The sequence below is a fragment of the Trachemys scripta genome, unplaced genomic scaffold (genome assembly GCF_013100865.1).
Source record: "Trachemys scripta elegans isolate TJP31775 unplaced genomic scaffold, CAS_Tse_1.0 scaffold_26, whole genome shotgun sequence".
In the NCBI taxonomy this organism is placed as follows: Eukaryota; Metazoa; Chordata; order Testudines; family Emydidae; genus Trachemys; species Trachemys scripta.
Genome location: NW_023260511.1, coordinates 190,046 through 199,060, shown reverse-complemented (window position 1 = coordinate 199,060; position 9,015 = coordinate 190,046). Strand labels below are relative to the sequence as shown.

Genomic DNA, 9,015 nt, shown 5'->3' with positions numbered 1-9,015 from the left:
TGTGCATGGGACTCTGTATGTGTCTGCTTGTGTAGCAGCATGTGTATGGGGGTGCAGTATGTATGTATGTTTGTGTGCATTTGAGGCAATGTGTGTTTGTGTGCACAGGGCCAGATAGTGGTTGTGCATTGGACTCTATGAATGTGTGTCTGCTTGTGTAGCAGCATATGTATGGGGAGTGCAGTGTGTGTGAGTGAGTGAGTGCGCGCACACATGCACACATGGTGGGATGAAATAGAAATGGCTCCTCTCTGCTTTGTGCAGACACACACACCCCATCCGTGTGCGGTACTGTGTATCTGGGCACCTGGCGGCTGGGAACAGCCTCCCATGCCCTGTGCTTTGTGTTTCATATCAGGGCCAGCTGAGACTGCGGCTGATGAGTGGCCCAAGCCCCTGCTCCGGGCGAGTGGAGGTGCTGATTAACGACACCTGGGATGCCGTGTGTGACGCTGGCTGGGGCCTGACGGAGGCGGGAGTGGTGTGCAAGCAGCTGGGCTGCAGCGCCGTGCTGTCAGCCCCAGGGGTTGCTCAGTTCAGCCATGGGGCCAGCAAGTGCTGGCTGGAGGGCGTGAGCTGCTCAGGCCAGGAGTCTCTCATCAGCGAGTGCCAGCTGAGCCGGCTGGGTCCTGGGCTGTGTGGCCGTGGCTCCGAGGCCAGCGTGGTGTGTGCTGGGCAGGCCGGTGCCTGCAGATGCGAAGGCAGCGCGCAGAGCCTCCCTGGCCGATCATGCACCTAGGGGCCGCAGGGACATGGTGGCCGCTTCCTGCGAGCCGTGGTAAGTGACGCTGGGACACCCTCCCAGGCCCCCACCAGCTGCTCCAACCTGGAGACCCCTCCCACACCCAAACTCCCTCCTGGAGCCCGAACCCCCTCCACACATCCCAACCCCCTGCCGCAGCCCCCTCTTGTATCCCAAACTCCTCATCCCCAGCCCCACCCCAGAGCCCACAGCCCCAGGAGGAGCCCACACCTCCTCCTGCACCCCAGCCTCCTGCTCCAGACAGGTGAAAGTGTGTGAGGGTGGGGAAGAGCGAGCAATGGAGGGAGAGGGTATGGAGCAAGTGGGGGCAGGGCCTTGGAGAAGGGGAGGGGGAGGGGGAGGGGTATTTGGCTTTCTGTGATTCAAAAGTTGTAAACCGTACAGTGGGGTCCCATTCACAAGGTTCCCTGGCACCTGGGTGAGGTGGGGCTGGGGACAAAGGCCGTTGGCCCGGGTGCTTCACCCGGTTGTCTTGCTTGCAGGCCATGTGCACACGGAGGATCTGGGGGCTTCAGGGACCCCAGCTCGGTCCCAGGGAGTGACAAATCTGGATCCCTCTGAGAAGCCTGAAAGCGAGATGACCCGGCTGGTGATAGAAGATATGGTGGCAGGGGCGGCCCTAGACTAGCTGACAGCAAGTGGTGCCCTAGGCGAACCATGCAATCGTTACCCCCACCCCCAAACGCCAAGGGCAGATCTAGGCTGAGGTTTTTGGTAAACTGGGATACATTTTGCCCCTTTTTTCCTTTTAATGTTTTTTAAGCATTTCTTTTTTAAACAGAGGCTTAATTATTTGGTTTGTCCGACTGTCCAACCAATGTTTCTGAGATCAAATAAAATAGAGACATATGTAAGCAGAGTCAGAATGAGCTGTACCCTGACATCTGGTGGTGAGCTGTGGGAAAGGACTTAGGGGCTGATCTCATATGCCTAGGCACACCCACCCCACCTAGCATGATGGACTGCTTGCCCAAATGGTCACTTTGGCTGCTATGGGATCCCCAGTCTCTTTGTTATTGGGGCAGGAGTAATAAAGTGTTGTTATCCTGGTTATGTGAACCAAGGACAGTAGAACTGTACTTGGCATTTTATAACGGAGGGACTCGCCCTCAACTGAGTAGCACTTGCTAGGCAAGGGACATGGGTTCCAAAATCCAGTGAATGCAGAAAAGCTAGGGAAAGGTAGTGGTGTGTAGGTACCAAATGCTCCTTTTATATTCTCTTTCCTGCTCTCTCTTTCCCACTGTTTAATAACAGAGCTAATTTTGATTCCCTTAGGAGTCTTGTTACACACTGCAGAGCTGAAGTCACTGATTCCTGGGTCTAAGTATTAGACCTACTTTGGGCCAGTGGTTCTGAGTGTGCCAGCACTAAGGCTTTCCCTACTAGCAGTTGAAATTGCTAAAAGCTGTGTTAAGTGTGGGGGCTGAAGACATATTAGTGAGTGGCCAGAGGGATGGCTGGCAGAGAGGTATGGCAATTGGGCATGTAAGGTGCCCCCATATCTCTTCCTACTTCCACCCAGGCATAGATCAGAGCAGCCAGAGCCTAGGGAGAGAGCCAGGCAGATGAACTTCTGAACTCTGGGGGCTGCACTGACCAAGGACAGAAGCTGTGTGTGGGGTGGCTGTTGGGTTGCTGGACTTAGGACCCTGAGGGGAAAAGGACACTGCCAAACTTACTTGGGGGGGGTGGGTCTTTTGCTCATGGTTTGTGTTATGAATCCTGTTTGTGGTGTTCCCCAGCATAATGCCACATTGTTTCCCCCCTTTATTAAAAGGCTTTTGCTACACTCAGACTCTGTGCTTGTGAGAGGGGAAGTATTGCCTCTTAGAGGCGCCCAGGGGGGTGGTATGTAATTGTCCCAGATCACTGGGCTGGGGCTCGAGCCAGTGTTGCATTGTGTTATTGAAATGGAACCCCTAGATACTGAACCTGGCCCTTGTTGCTGCCAACTCTGACAGGCAGAAGGGTTACACACAAAATTTTCAGAATAGATTTGTACACAAACAGCTAGATGATATTTCAGTCCAATTTCAAATAAAAATGCATTAAAAATGTTAATTATAATTTTTATTATTACAAATCCAAAATCATCCATTACGCTATACTGCTTTAACTGCCATTACTGCCACATCCAATATAGGAAGAAATAAGAAAATTCGTCAATGAACTTTAACCTGTATTTACAAAACACTCCGAATAAAAAACACTCTGTGCTCTTAAAACATGACTTTTCTTGCTTTAAGTTTTGAAAATTCAGTCACTAGTTCTTTTAGATCCACTTTTCCAGCTATTTCATGTTCTACTGACATTGTGGCAAGTCCAACAAGTCTCTCTTGAACCATTGTTGAACGCAGATACGTTTTTATCAATTTTAACTTGGAGAAGCTAAGTTCCCCACTAGCTACGGAAACTGGCAAAGTTAAAAGAATGCCTAGAGCTATAAAAATGTTTGGAAAACTGTCTGAGAGTTTATTTTTACAAACAAACTTCAGTACTTCTTCAGGAGTGGAATGTTTCTTAAGTCGTCTTGAAAAAGCCTGAAGCTCACTACACAAATCTGTAGCATCAATGTCTTGAATTTTCATGAGTCAATGCCAACTCCAGTATTATACAAAATTCTCTTATCTGTCTTGCTGTTTTCTTTAGCAAGCTGTGGATATCATATTGAAAGCCAAATACTGACTCTAGCTGCTGCATCTGTTGAAATCTTTCATCAACCGAGTGAATAGCAGTATCAAAGATTGCAAAGTAGAAATTCACTTTGAACCTTTGTTTTGGGTTCTGAATGGGTGTGCCTCATCCTTCATATGAAAACTGGTGTTTCTTCTTCAAGTGATGGTTCATATCCATTCCAAGCAGCTGTGTGCGCACCGTGTGCATGCCAGCCAGAAGATTTCCCCCTAGCAGCGTCCGTAGGGTCGGCGTGGGCGCCCCCTGGAGTGGCGCCTTCATGGCACCCAATATAGGGCCCCCCGACCCTGCACCCCCTCAGTTCCTTCTTACCACTGGTGATGGCTAGTTGGAACTTTGCTTGCTCTTGCAGCAAGTGCCTTAGCACTGTCTGATAGATCTTAGTTGTATATAGTTCTCAGTTTGTTAATAGTTGTTTCCCTATAGTTATAGTTAGTTGGTTGTTAGGATGTTTTTTCCCCCTCCTGGGGTATGCCAGGGTCTCCAGGGTTTAAGCTCTGCAAGGCCTGTGGCAAGTTTATGCCCAAGAGTGATCCTCACTCTTTCTGCTTGCGGTGCCTTGGAGAGAGTCACCAAAAGGAGAAGTGCCGCATCTGCAAGGGTTTCCGCCCCAGAACCCTTAAAGACCAAGAGCAGAGACTAAAACTCCTGCTGGAGACAGCATTGAGACCACAATCCGACCTGGGACCCAATGACCCGGCACCGAGCATGTCCTCTTCGGTGCGCAGCGCTCCGGCACCAACGGTGCATGAAATGGGCCCGGCTAAAGACTCTAAAGCCCACCGGCACCACCACAGCTTGGGCCATAAGACGTCGGCCTCAGTACGGCACCGCTCTCCATCCCTGGTGCCAGTAAAAAAAGAAGAGGCCAGTAGAGGGCTGATCACCCCTGTCGAAACTTAAAGGGTCGGCGGCGTCCACAAGTGGGTTGGGACAAACCGACTTCTCCTTGCTTCCGCCCACGGTTTCGTCGACTCCTGCCCCGGCTGGGGTCCCAGTCGAGTCCTAACGCTCCTCGGACCACCAGGGGGACATACAACCACCATCGACGCCGGAGGCGTTCAAGATGGCATGGACCTGATGCGCCTCCCGGTGCCGTCCTCCCCACAAAGGAGGGACACATCGCCTTATGCAGGGTAGAGGGTAAATAGTCTAGGAGCTCAGCCCTCAGGTATGTCAAGGCACCAAGCAGTCTAGGGATTCAGCCCTCAAGCAAGGCAGAGCAATGAAGCGTCTAGCATCTGAGCTCTGGTGGTTGGTAGACTAACACAGGCCTTCTGGCATAAGGTGGGGAGGCTGCCCCAAGGGGAGGGGTGGCAGGGTGTAGGAGGACCCGGGCCCACCTGACTCCATCTGGTCCGAGCCCAGGGCCCTAACAGTGGCAGAGTGTTCCACCTTTGGATCAGGGCAATCCAGCCGCAACACGCTGACCTGGATTCAGGCAGCAATGCAGCCAAACATGAGTCAGCTGTCCCTGGACTACTTCCTACCCTCCTTTCAGGGTGTACCTGGATCTCAGAGTCATCGAATGTCTCCCCAGGGTATACCGCTGTAGGTAGTCCCAGCAGTTCCTCGGTGTCTGAAGTGTGGTGGGGCGTTCTGGAAGCTCAGGGAAACCCTTGGGGCAGCCGAGGTTCTCCTCAGCATCCCACTCCTGCAGTGGGGGAGAAGCATCTGTCTCCCTCTGCAGCTCCAGCCCAACTGAGCTGCAGGGCCTGCCTTTTATACTTCCTGTTCCTGTCCCTCCTCTCTGTTTCCATCAGGATGGCTATGGACTTCCTGTTTCCACACGCCAGGGGGTGCATAGCTACGCCCCCTTGCTACAATGACCTATTGGCACATTTCCAGGATCTTGTAAACTTTACTAGCATAGGACTATTCTTAGGGTAAGATTCCTTAAGCCTGATGCCTAGTGTGACTAAACTGAAATCTTACAGGCCTCAGCCTATAGACCTCGTATTACTGCCATGCTTTACTTACACACCGAATACACACTCATCACTCCTAAATATCTGTTAATCTTATCATCATATTTCAGCCTACACCTTCAACTTAAATCTACGTATCCCCCAGTGATTGCATCTGAAATAACACATGATTTGACCATAACAATAGATAATACAATGATAAATGAATGACAAAATGAACATATTGCAGGCTGAAGGGATGCACCTGAATCAGCAGGGGGCGCTCTGCCCTCTTTCTCCTTTCAAATCTCAATACAGAGGCATAGCGTAGGGGGTTCTGTGCTGCAGATAGTGCAGTGATGGTTCAGTAATGGCGCTCTCCCCTCGGAGTCAGTCGTGATCCCACGGTGACAGCAAGTGATTAGCAGAGTGCAGGGCCTGGCCTGGTCTGAACATGGAGCTGTCACCTCCAAATCTTTGAAGTCCACACACCACAGTGACACTGATATCCTGTACTGCCGGGCGGGATAGCCACGCCCGTGTAATCTTTATCCATATCACATCCTATGTGGAGCTAACTTCATCAGTAGGTGTGGCTATATTCCGCAGTATCACTAGTGATCTGATGCACAGGAATCTCCCTGAGTGTTTCTTTCCTGGGGGTGTTTGTAGATTCAGCCCTTCCAGACTCTGATCCGACAGGTGAACGGTTCGAGTCGTTGCGCTGGGAGAGTCGAGGTGCTTCACAACCAGCAGTGGGGAACCGCGTGTGATGACAGCTGGGACTTACAGGATGCCGGAGTCGTGGGCAGGCAGCTGGGCTGTGGGATGGCGTTATCAGCCCTGGGAGAGGCTCACTTTGGGCAAGGATCTGGCCCTATCTGACTGGACAACATTCACTGCACTGGGACAGAAATTGTCCTCTCCAATTGTAGGGCTTGGCCTTGGGGAGACCATTAGTGTAGCCACAGAGAAGATGCCGGTGTTGCGTGCTCAGGTAACCCTTTTTTAGATCACATCTCAAAAAATATATATTTGAAGTGGAAAAGGTACAGAAAAGGGCAACAAAAATGATTAGACGTATGGAACAGCTTGCATATGAGGAGAGAATAAAAACACTGAGACTGTTTATCTTAGGTGAATGATGGCTCGAGGGGATATGATAGAGGTCAATAAAACCCTGAATGATGTGAAGAAAGTGAATAAGGAAGAGTAATTTATCCCTTCACATAACACAAGAACCAGGGGTCACGCAATGGAATTAATAGGCAGCACATTTAAAACAAACCTAAGGAAGTATTTCTTCACATGATGCACAGTTAACCGGTGGAACTCGTTGCCAGGGGATACTCCTTGTTTACACCTTCTTATAATAGCAGGTAGATGGCAGTTGCCATCACTGCCAGGTGTGGGAGAATGCCCAGAATGGGGATGGCTCCCAGCTCCAAATACTCAGCGTGTGGGGAGGCATAAATGGAGTGGGGGTTGCAGGGAAACCGGAGCCTGTGTCAATGGGGCAGCGAAGCCTGGGGAGCCCTGTGAGGCAGTAGCTTTGCTAGCAGCCTGCACCCCTCAGCGACCTGGCTCAGGGTTTCCAGACAGATTTCCCTGGTTCTACAACCCTCCACCACACACTGTGAGCTCTGAGCAGCTGCGGTCACACGCCTGGCACAGACCAGGAGGAAAGATGCTTCCTGAGGGGCTGAGCCAGCCACACCAGCCTGGCTGATGTCACAGGGAGGGAAGAGAGAGAGTGGAGCGACTCCCCCAGGGTGGGGTTTGGGACAGCCTGATTCAGCCCTCGGTGCAACTGCCCCCACCTGACCCCTGGGTTATATGCAGGAGCCAGATGGTTTGCAGGGACCAAGGGTCAGTGTGGATCTCCCCTTCTCTGCCTCATGGTAAGCACACGATCTCCCATTTCTGTCCCAGCCGACGCTGTGGGTCCCTCTGTCCCATCCCCCAGACCTGCCCCCTCACTACAGTAACCAGCCCCAGCTGTTCAGTGCTACCACAGAGGAGCCCCCTCCCCCAGCTGTAACCATCCTCACCCCCTGGCCCAAACCCCTCAGCTCTGCTGAAGACTATTGCAGATGGGAGCTTGGCGCTCTGGGGAGAGGGGGCACTGTTCACCGTCTCCAGGGGGCTCCCCACAGCTCTATCCAAAGGCAGGGCAGGTTCTCACAAGGCCCCAGCCCAGCCCTCATGCACCCAGCACTGTGCCAGTGTCCCTGTTACGCACTGAGCCCTGGTTTCCATGAGCTGCCCATGAGCCTGTCCCTGAGCTGGGACAGTTTGTGCAGACTTAGGGGATGAGGGTGAGGGGTTCACACAGCTCCCCCCAGCCTCAGGGCACCTGACCATTTACCAGCCTCCTGGGTCCCCGCCATTGTGCTGCCCATGCTCCAGCTTGCTCCCATCCCTGGACTCCCTCGGTAGCTCTGTGTCGCCTGCACTGGTCTCCCCCTTCCCCACTCACCCTGCTCCCAGCGGGGGACTAAATGTGTGAAACACTCACCAGAGGACGGGCCCAGGCCCATATCTCCTTGCTGCCAGGGGGAGAGTCACCACTGGGGGCTCCTCTTTGGCCCTCTCCACACCAGGCCAGTAGCCACAGTTGGAAGCTCGCCAGCTAAGACGTTAACTAGCCCGGCTGCAAACCCTCGTACAGGCCAAGCGGAGCCCTTTAAATGTGTGTGAGCTGGGCATGGCCAGGCCCGGGGGCAGCACACGCGGTGCAGGGTGAGTTGTCAGAGCTCTGCCTGCACCAGGCTTTGGAACGGGCTCAGTGGGGTGTCAGAGCGAACACCTCTGAACAGTCGCACACCCTGGCAGCCGCACACCTCAGCTACACAGACGGGCACCAGCTCCATTCAGATTGGGGGTAAAGCTCATATTAGGCCTTGTCCCCATGGGAACAGTTCTAGTCACCTTTGTCAGCTGTTCCATATGCAGGGGCAAGACCATATCAGCAGTGAGGACCTTGGAAGCTGAACCCAGCACGCGCCTCCATCAGCTCTCGGTTCAGTTTCGGGACAGGAAGACCAATGAATTACGAAACGTGTTTACCAATGAAAGCTGCTAGGCAGATGGCGATCACGTAGGCAACAAACACTTCCCTGTTCCACTGACATCGCCAAGGAGGGGAATACACCAAACATCCACCCCGAGCGCCTTCAGGAGCTAGCCAAAGACTGAGCCGGCTGACGCTCGATCTGCAAGGAGGCTGCATCCTTTTGGGATTTGCAGAGATGACAACATGGGAACATGGCTGGGGCATAAGCTCAGGTGCGAATGGACCTGCTCTAGGTACACGGGGGTGAGGTCAGTGCAGTGATGCCCCTTCCCTGGGCAGACAAGGGCTGTGTCTACACCACAACCGCAGCAGTGGCACAACTCAGTGCTGTGGCTACGGCGCTGTGGTTTTGTGTTGCAGACGCTACAGCAATGGAAGGGGCTTTGCCATAGTTAATCCAGCGCTCTAAGCGGCGGTAGCCAGGCCAATGGAAGAATCCTTCATTCCACTTTCTGGTGTCTACACCAGGACATAGATCGGCTTAATCACGTCTCCAGGGGTCTGAATTTTTCACCCCCCTGAGCGATGTAGCTGGGTCGACCTAAGATTTAGGTGTAGATCAGGCCAAGCCT

At 52.8% G+C, this 9,015-nt stretch overlaps 1 long non-coding RNA gene across 1 annotated transcript; it reads left to right on the top strand.

Moving 5' to 3' along the window:
- The first annotated feature begins 17 nt into the window (after positions 1 to 17).
- Positions 18 to 1,503, top strand: LOC117870372. The gene is made up of 2 exons (XR_004643975.1): positions 18 to 778; positions 1,246 to 1,503. It is a non-coding gene; the product is annotated as an uncharacterized LOC117870372 (long non-coding RNA).
- The last annotated feature ends 7,512 nt before the right edge of the window (positions 1,504 to 9,015 follow it).